The sequence below is a fragment of the Camelina sativa genome, chromosome 8, assembly GCF_000633955.1.
Source record: "Camelina sativa cultivar DH55 chromosome 8, Cs, whole genome shotgun sequence".
Lineage (NCBI taxonomy): Eukaryota > Viridiplantae > Streptophyta > Magnoliopsida > Brassicales > Brassicaceae > Camelina > Camelina sativa.
Window position 1 is genome coordinate 15,739,332 of NC_025692.1, and position 9,914 is coordinate 15,749,245.

Sequence of the window (9,914 nt, forward strand, 5' to 3'; positions counted from 1 at the left end):
ATATGGTTTTCATGTTTAGTGTATTGATTCCTGTTGCTTTTAGTTCAGGTGAGCCTGAATCTATATGGTGACAATAACACAAGACTCTTCACTTTTTCTAACGTTGGCAATCATTTGCAACTGGTTGCTACAATCTTCTTTGCTCGGGTTTTATTTAAATCAACAGCGACATAGCAATGGGAGCAAGTATTTCCCCAGTCTCTGGATATTGTAATTGGCAGTACGATATCAGTATTATGATCTGGAAGGTAAGCAGGTACTCTAATATCTTAGATCCATAAACAAGTCCGGAATCAGCTCCTCGCTATCTCTGGTCTGGGGGACAGGCCCTATGAGGAAGGTCTCCAAGTTTGGTTTTCTTCTAGAGATCTAGGCTGAACTGATGATTTTACTCTTCTTTTCAGTTTTGTAATTGTTCTTAGCTAAAAATTTTCAGCTACCAGTTGTACAAACACTATTTTTTCTTTGAATTTAATTTAATATTTTATTCAAAAAAAAAAAAAAAAAGCGATCCTCCACATCTATCTCTACTGCTTTTGTTTTAGTTGTTTGCTTAGCTTTGTCCAGTTATTTCTGGGTCCTCCTCTCATAGAGTGTAAAACTTTTAATTATTTAATCAATTTCAGTTTGCCCAAAACAAAAAAATTGACTCTTTGGTTTCGTGAGCAATCAAGACTGACGAAGTAATTAAGAAATGTTTTATATCTGAAAATTGACTCTTTGTTTTGTGTGGTTATTATTCATTACCTCTCGGAAATATAATAAATAAATAAATAATTACGAATTACATAGGTTGTTCTAGTAACATCTCTTACTTGTTCTAGTAACATCTCTTACTTGTTCCATTTCCGGTGAACAACAACGACAATATTAGCTAAAGTTGCAGAAGAAGATATGTTAAAGATGACTACAAAATTACAATAATATCTTTCATTAAAACAGATTTATGGACGTACACTAAGCAAAAGAATGTTATGTACGTACACTAATCTCAAGAACGTTATGTACGTACACCAAACTGCAACATACATTAAACAAAAAAAACGTTATGTACCTACACCCAAACTGCAACATGCATAGCTTATATTTTTGACACCTCTATAACTATGTTCAACGGTGGGTTTGACACTTCTATAACTATGCTCAACGGTGGGTTTATTTGTAATTGTGAGAATATGGTGAGAGAATATGATATTGCACCTTTTAGTTATACATATCTTTATGTGTGATTGTTTCACTTATCTCCCTAACTAGTCTCAAAGAAGATTGAATGACATAATTCGCTTTATGATGATTGCTATCACGTTTCTCACATAAGTACTTGTTTTGAATGTTACATTAAAATAGCTTGTGTACGTACATGTTTTGAATGTTTTGTTTGTAAACAATTTGTGTGTTCATATGTACGTATGCGTTCATAACTTGTGTACGTATGCGTTCATATGTACATACACGTTTAAATGTACGTACACGTTCGATTTTAGGTTTAATGAACCCGAAATTACCAGAATATCCTCGTCTTCTACCTCTAACATACGACTGAAAACCCTAATTTCCTCTGCCTCACTTTATTTTTTCACGACTTATGTCTATTTTTTTGGTTTCACTTGTGGGGTTTTTACTCAACTATTATAGATTTTCAACTCAACATCTGATTTCTAACTTAAAAACATATAAAAAGTGAGTTATATAGATCCCCCTATAAGTCTATCGCAACTCTATACTGTCTTTGCTTGCTCAAACAAATTCGTATTATTCTGGTACGACTTACAGCTGTCACATATCTGTTAAGGACTAAGTCTGTCAAATAAATCTGTTGCAACGGGTCATTAGTCTACCATAAATATCTTCCCTACCTTTTAAGTCTATCGATCTACCCCACTCAAAAAATAAGTCTATCATCAAAGGCATTTTCTCTACCAACTTAATCTAACGAAATCAAATATCTATCTAATTAATCTACCATACACATAAGTGTACCATCACTACAACTAAGTATACCAATTATATCTATCGTATCCCTTCACTCTGCCACCTTAATATACCAACTATATCTACCATCTTTATGTACCAGAGTTTCGTACCATCAAACAACCGGTAGACTTTCTCTCAGTTCCCAATGTTTTTTATTTTCCACTAATGGCATTAGCCGTAATTGCGTTTTTTCTCAATACTAGTTTCAGGGGTATAATGGGTACAGAATTTATTCTAGTAATTACCAACAATTTCGTACTACACAAGTAATAAGGAAGCTTTTATGTAATATTATAGTAACTCTCCCTTTTTTTATTTACCTTTTGTGAGAGATATATTAGTGTAGTTTGAATTTGTGCTTCTTTTTTTTTTTGCAGTTTATACAAATTTAACCACATAATTGTTATATAATATTTTTTTTGTTGTTATAAAAGTTATTATTTGTAAAAGTACATAGACATGTTTTTACTTTAGTCTCGTTTTGTGTATTATTTAATATTATTAGGGGCATTTGTAAAAATACCATTTTGCAAAAATACTTTCTCTTATTGTCCATTTTTAATAATATATTCTTTCAATATACAAAATGACTAAATTATAAACTCTAGACTCCAAATACTAAATCATACTCCTTAAAACTATACCCTAAGGTAAAATAGAGAATCAAAACCTAAAACAAAATCTACAAATCAATTTAACACATTGTAACTATGCAAAAGAGGAAAAAAATGAAAATAACCAAAAAAATGATATTTTTGAGAAGGAGTATCTATAAAAGGGTATTACTAACATTTTCTCATATTATTATACTTATATTGAATAGCATAGCAATTAGGTTGATTGTCAAAGTAATTTTTAAGTCACTGGTTTTAACTAAAATATAAAACCTTCAATTCTGGAACTTAAATATTGTTCAACTTATCATTAAACTAAAATCACTATCAACACTAATCTCAAATTTTATTTTATTTACTTGTTGTGGGAGATATATTAGTGTAGCTTGATTTTATGGTGTATTATTTTTGTAGTTTATACAAATTTAATCACATAATTTTTATATATTTTTTTTTTGTTCAGAGAGAAGTTATTTTTTTTTTCTTTTTTCTAAAATCTCTAAAATCTAATTGTTTTGTTTTTGTTTGATAATAATTCCATGTAACTCAATATACACATACATAGTTTTACTTTAGTTTGGTTTGTGTTATTCGTGGTTAATCTTAATTTATATTCTATTTGTATTATATTATTATTTTATTTGTATTATATTTATATTTGACAAATATTATACTTTACTAATATGATACATATGTTGAATTGATTTTGTTATTATACTTTGTTAACATTAGTATATTTTTAAAAGTTAGAAATGATATATTAATTTATTTTAAATTTCAGCTATGATTTTAAACCTTTGTTTTTGGAAAATATTATTATTATACTTGGTTAACATTAGTATATTTTAAAAAAATAGAAATAATTTATTAATTTATTTTAAATTTAAGCTATAATTTTAAACCTTTTTTTTTGGAAAATATTGATACGACATACAATGATTAATATACTTAGTTGATATTATTAGTTCTTTGAAAATTGTAAATGATTTATTAATGAGAATTTGTTATAAATGCCCTTTTTAAGATACCCTTATTCAAAAATACTTTTTTATGAACATTTTTATTTTTGCCCTCTTTTACACAGTTACAATATGTTAAATTATATTTTTTTAAATTATTTTTAGGTTTGGGTTCTCTATTTTTACATTTAGGGTATAGTTTTTAGGGGGTAGGGTTTAGTATTTGGGTTTCAAGTTTAGAATTTTTTATTTTATATATTAAAAAGGGGTATTTTTGAAAATGGATACCATGAAAGGGTATTTTTGAAAAGTGACATAGAAAAATGGTATTTTTGAAAATCCCCTTTAATTAATTTAGTTTAAATTTAGGCTGTAAATTTAAATATATTTTTTTTCCAAAATTATCGATGATTTATATTAGAACTTATAATTTAATTGGTTACATAATTTAAATGATGTGTTAGTTCCTAAAAATCTAGAAATACTGATGTGGAACAAGAATTAATTATTATTGGCTGAGAGATATAAACTGTATTAATGAAATGGTTTCATTGGTAAGCAAATAAGCTGATATGTCAGCTCCTCCTTCAACTAAAAAGCTGATGTGTCAATAATGGTATTGACTAGCATTGCAATCAACACCAAATTTAAGATAGATTAAATATCATAAAAATATCCTAATAATGATAATTCCTAACAATTCAAAATTTTTAATTAAACTCTAGAGGAATTGGTTATGTGCTGCTCAAACAATTTTGCCTTAGGAAGAAAGGAATAGTAAATAATGGGACACGAAGCTGAAAAAAGGTTACGTAGAAGCTTGCACATACAGATGGAAGTATACACTACAATAAAAAGTGTATATTGGTATCATTATAACGGTCATCTTATTATATAAAGTTAGATTTTGAAAATTAGTCATTAACAAAATTTTGACACGTGTTAAGTTATTAACCTGAGATTTTGACAAATGTAAAAGTTAATATTTAATAGGAGAGATTTGAGATGATGACAAAAAACAAAAAATTGTTTAAAACAATATTAATAATATAAAAAGATAATTATAAAATAATACAAAAATAATCATTTAAAAAAATATATAAAGAGATTATATAATTCATAAAATTTGAAAATTATAACATGATTTACTTTTTTAATTTTAATTTATTAATTCAACAAAAAATAGAAAAGGGATTAGAGAAATGTACAGTTAATTATTAATTCTGAAAAATGTAAATACTCACTTATATATAAATATAGACCGTCTCACATATTTTATCTAACAAAATAAGTTATTAAAAAAACTGCTTTAAACTTTGTTCTATTGGTAAAAAAGTTTCAATCGGAAACTAAATTTTCCTTATTTTTTTAACCAAAACTTTCTCCTACTTTCTCTTTTTTTTTTTCAGTTTGGAATAGGTAAGATTAATACGTTGACCCAAAAAAAATGTAAGATTAATATATGCGTCTTCTTTTTCTAATACTGTATTTGAAATTTTTTACTGTAGTATTTTTAGATTGTTTTATTGAATTTATACTGTTGTGATAATACATCATTGATTATTATACAATGTAATATATTTTTTATTCAAGAAGTTTTTTGAACCAACAACTTTAGTGATTAAATAAATTATGCAAAAGTGAAAATAAATAGACATATAATAGTTGGCTTAATGAGTTTATATAAATATTTTCCTAGGTGGTGAAAAAGAATATATTTGTAACATATAATATACTTAGGTGTAAAACAAAATACAATTTTAATGGTAACATACATCAAAAATTTGTAAATGGATATAAATTAGTGTATTATAGCAAAAACATTTTTTTATAAATAACGTATAACAAATTTTGATATATTTTTGTTAAATTTAATTTCATCTACAAAACTTTAAAACCCGCACATCGGGCGGTCCTTATCTAGTAATATATAAATATTTCGTCACAAAATTTTCATTGTGACAAAAATGATACGATTTTCTTAACATCACAATAAAATGATTACAAATCTATATAGATCTCAAAATAATCATAATCTTTTGTGACAATTGTTAATGGACTTGTGATGATAATCAAATAGTCATAAAACGACATAATTCGTGATAGATAATATTATCACTAACCACAAAATGTGAAAAAAAATTTGTCACATATTAATCTATATATATATATATATATAGTTAACTTTGCTCACTTCTCCTTCCTCCACATCAACATCCACCTAATCAATTTTTTGTTTTTTTTGCATAAAAAAATACTATTTTTAATATTCATTCATTGCATATTTATTACTTATAATTAATAACTGTAAAAAATAAATAAAAAACAAAATAACTATAATTAATTAAATTTTAAAATAGTGTAAACAATAATATAATTTTTTAACCTCCGGATAAGGCCCCAGGGAGGTTACCGAGCAGGAGATTAAACAAGCATTATTTATGATGCATCCGGATAAGGCCCCCGGTCCGGATGGTATGACTGATCTTTTCTACCAGAAAGCATGGGCCACAGTTAAAGCAGATTTGGTCTTAGTGGTCAATTTCTTCTTGCAGAATGGGGATTTTGACAAACGTTTAAATGTGACAAACATATGTCTTATCCCTAAGGTGGATAAGCCAACGAGGATGACGGAGTTAAGCCCCATCAGCATATGTAATGTGGGGTATAAAATTATTTCGAAGGTTCTGTGCCAGCGTTTACGCACTATTTTACTGTCCCTCATCTCGGAAACGCAGTCGGCATTTGTGGAGGGTCGGTTGATTTCGGATAACATTTTGATTGCTCAAGAAATGTTTCATGGGCTGCGAACTAATCCTTCTTGTAAGGGGAAGTTCATGGCTATCAAAACGGACATGAGCAAGGCCTATGATCGGGTGGAGTGGTCTTTTGTTGATCACCTACTTCGTCGATTTGGATTCTGTGATAAGTGGGTAGCCTGGATTATGTGTTGTGTCACATCAGTTCAATATAAGGTCATGATTAATGGTCAGGCACAGGGATCCATCACTCCTTCCAGGAGGCTGCGTCAGGGGGATCCTTTGTCGCCCTATCTTTTCATTCTGTGCACAAAGGTACTCTTTGCACAGTTTCAGAAGGTCGAACAGATGAAACTTCTTACCGGCTTCAAGGTTTCGACTGCTAGTCCAGCCATCTCCCATCTTTTGTTTGCTTATGACAGTCTTTTTTTCTGTCGGGCCACGCGGGAACAATGTGAGGTGGTCTTAGGAATCCTGCGAAAGTACGAACGAGTTTCTGGTCAACAAATCAATTTTCAGAAATCTTCAGTCCAGTTTGGTCATACTGTGGATAATGATTTGCGAGAAGTTTTAAAAGGGGTTTTGGGGATCACAAATTTGGGTGGCATGGGATCTTACTTCGGGATTCCGGAAAGCCTGGGTGGGGCTAAGACGAAATTTTTTTCGTTTGTTCAGGACAAATTGCAAGCAAGAGCAAGTGGATGGTCGGCTAGACTGTTATCGAAGGGCGGAAAAGAGATTATGATTAAATCTGTCGCTACAGCGGTGCCTACTTTTGTCATGTCGTGTTTTCAGTTGCGTAAGAAGGTTACGCGGAAATTGATGAGTGCGATTCTAATTTCTGGTGGAGCTCGTCTGCACAGTCCAGCAGGTTACATTGGGTGGCGTGGGATAAGTTGTGTCATGCTAAAGATGCAGGGGGTATGGGTTTTCGGTGCCTGGATGATTATAACACCGCTCTGCTGGCAAAGCAGCTTTGGCGTTTACTCACTGTTCCGAATTCACTTTTTGCACGGGTATTTAAAGGACGCTACTATCGACATTCTGATCCATTGGATCCAATTAAATCGTATTCGCCGTCTTATGGGTGGCGAAGTATAGTTTTTGCTCGCTCTCTGGTTAATAAAGGACTTATTAAACGGGTAGGATCTGGTGCGGCCATCTCTGTATGGACTGACCCATTGATCCCTGCTCAATCCCCGAGACCAGCATTGAGTACAGGGTTACCTTTTGATCCAATGCTCCGCGTTACAAATCTTATTGATAGGAGTTCCAATTCCTGGGATATGGTCCAGCTTACGGCTACGTTTGTACCGGAAGATGTGGCTATAATATCTGCTTTACCACTGCAACAACCAGATAAACCGGACTTGTTGCGATGGCATTTTACTAAGTCTGGTAAATACTCGGTTAAATCAGGGTATCACACTCTTCGCTCTCACTCGATCGCTTCAGCCGGTCCGAAGATTTTTGGACCGACTTTGGTACCCCTTCAAGCCTTTGTGTGGAAAATTCGGTGTCTTCCAAAACTTTGGCACTTCATGTGGCAAGTGCTTTCGGATTGTGTGGCGGTTACCGCTAATCTACGAAAACGTGGTTTGAGTTGTGATTCTACATGTGGGCTCTGTGGTATTGGGGAGGAGACGATTAATCATACCCTCTTTGATTGTCGCCCAGCTTGTCAGGTTTGGGCCTTGTCACAGTTTCCGACGGCTCAGGGTGTTTTCCCCTCGGAATCAATTTTCACAAATATGGATTTTCTTTTCTAGAGATTCCCAAATGTTCAAAATCAGGAATATTTTCCATGGATTTTGTGGTATGTCTGGAAGGCCCAAAATGATAAGCTTTTTAGTAATATGGACTCCAATCCCCTAGCCATCTTGCGGTTAGCGGAGGATCAAGCAAAAGCATGGGCTCTGGCTCAGACGGATGATGTGGTCTTAGCACCGGCTATTGCCGGTACGGCGGTACCCTGTGGGAGGATGAGTTTTGGGGTTTCTAGGCCTTTCTCAAGTTATGTTTGTTATGTTGATGGTTCGTGGAAAGCAACAGATCTTTTTGCGGGAAGAGGATGGTTTTGCACGTCGCCTTGGGACGATGCCCCCACCATGGGTGCTGCCAACTTTCGCCGCAGTCTCTCTCCTCTTCATTCCGAGGTTGAAGCCCTTATCTGGGCTATGCGATGCATGATTGGAGCGGATAATCAATCTGTCGTTTTCCTCACCTACTGCTCTGACTTAGTGAAGATGGTGTCTTCGCCTTCTGAGTGGCCAGCTTTTACACCCTATTTGGAGGACATCCAGGCGGATAGAAAGGAGTTTGTCTCCTTCTCCCTAGTTTATGTCTCTCGCTCCCAGAATGGTAAAGCGGATAATCTGGCGCGACGTGTTCGCACTGTTCCGCACCTAGTTACCTATGTAAACAATGTAACTTCGTATTGTCTCATTTGAGCCAATCTTGTACTCTGTTGTCAAAAAAAATAATAATAATATAATATAATTTTTTAGTAAATAATAAAAATAATAACTATCTAAAAATAAATTAAGTAAAATAAATGAAAATTTTAAAATAGTAAAAATAATAATATAAATTTGTTTTAGTAATAATGTTATTATTAAAATTATAACCAAAAAAATGATTATATTCCAAAATTTAGAATGGGTTAATGAGTTTTATAATGTAAGTAAGATTTTAATGTATGGTGGAGTAAAAAAAACAAGTTATGTAATTGTATTTATAAAAATCGAAACATGAAAATAAAACTGAAGTGAAACATGAAAATAGCTTCTCTTAATCTACCTTAATAAATCTAAATATGTGATTCTCATACTAGAATTCCAACTTACACATATACTATACCACAGATTAAATCTAACAAAGCACTTTTTTCTTTGTAGCGCAAAACACTTAAAATTTAAATGATTTAATTTTAATATTATATTCAAATCTATCAAAGGCTAATTTTATTACATATAATAATAAAAATTACTATCTCTTTTTTTTTTTTTTTTAATTTTGTTATCGTTAAATAAAAAAAAATTGGTAGTGATATCTAATTTTCAAAATCTCAATATTACGATCATTTGAAATTTTTAGTTTTATTATATAACATGTATAATGACATTATCTAAACTGTTTCTCATAAAAAGTTGGACAAGAAATAGAGGTAAAGAGACAATAGTATAAAATTTGATGGTTAAATTTTATTGTGGCTTTCAAATATCAAATAACAAATTCAAATTCAACGCTCTATTTATTTTAAATATTGGGACACTAATTAATGGGTACGGGAAAGAAACGTGTAATTCAGAAAATAAAAAACATTATCTAAACTATTCTTGACAAAATACAGGACGAGAATTTTGGAAACACGAATTCAAGCAGACCATATGCAGACATACTATTTACTCATGTGAATTATGCGGAATGAGGTTTTTTCGCGTCAAAAAAATTTTAAATGTTCCAAGCAGACAAATTAGACGGGTTTGATCGCTTCACAATTATATTTAGGTCATTTGGAAATTCTACGATACGCAATGGGATGGGTATGGACAAGTAGGCATGAACACGGGTACAATTACGGTTTGTTAATTATCGGTTATGGTTAT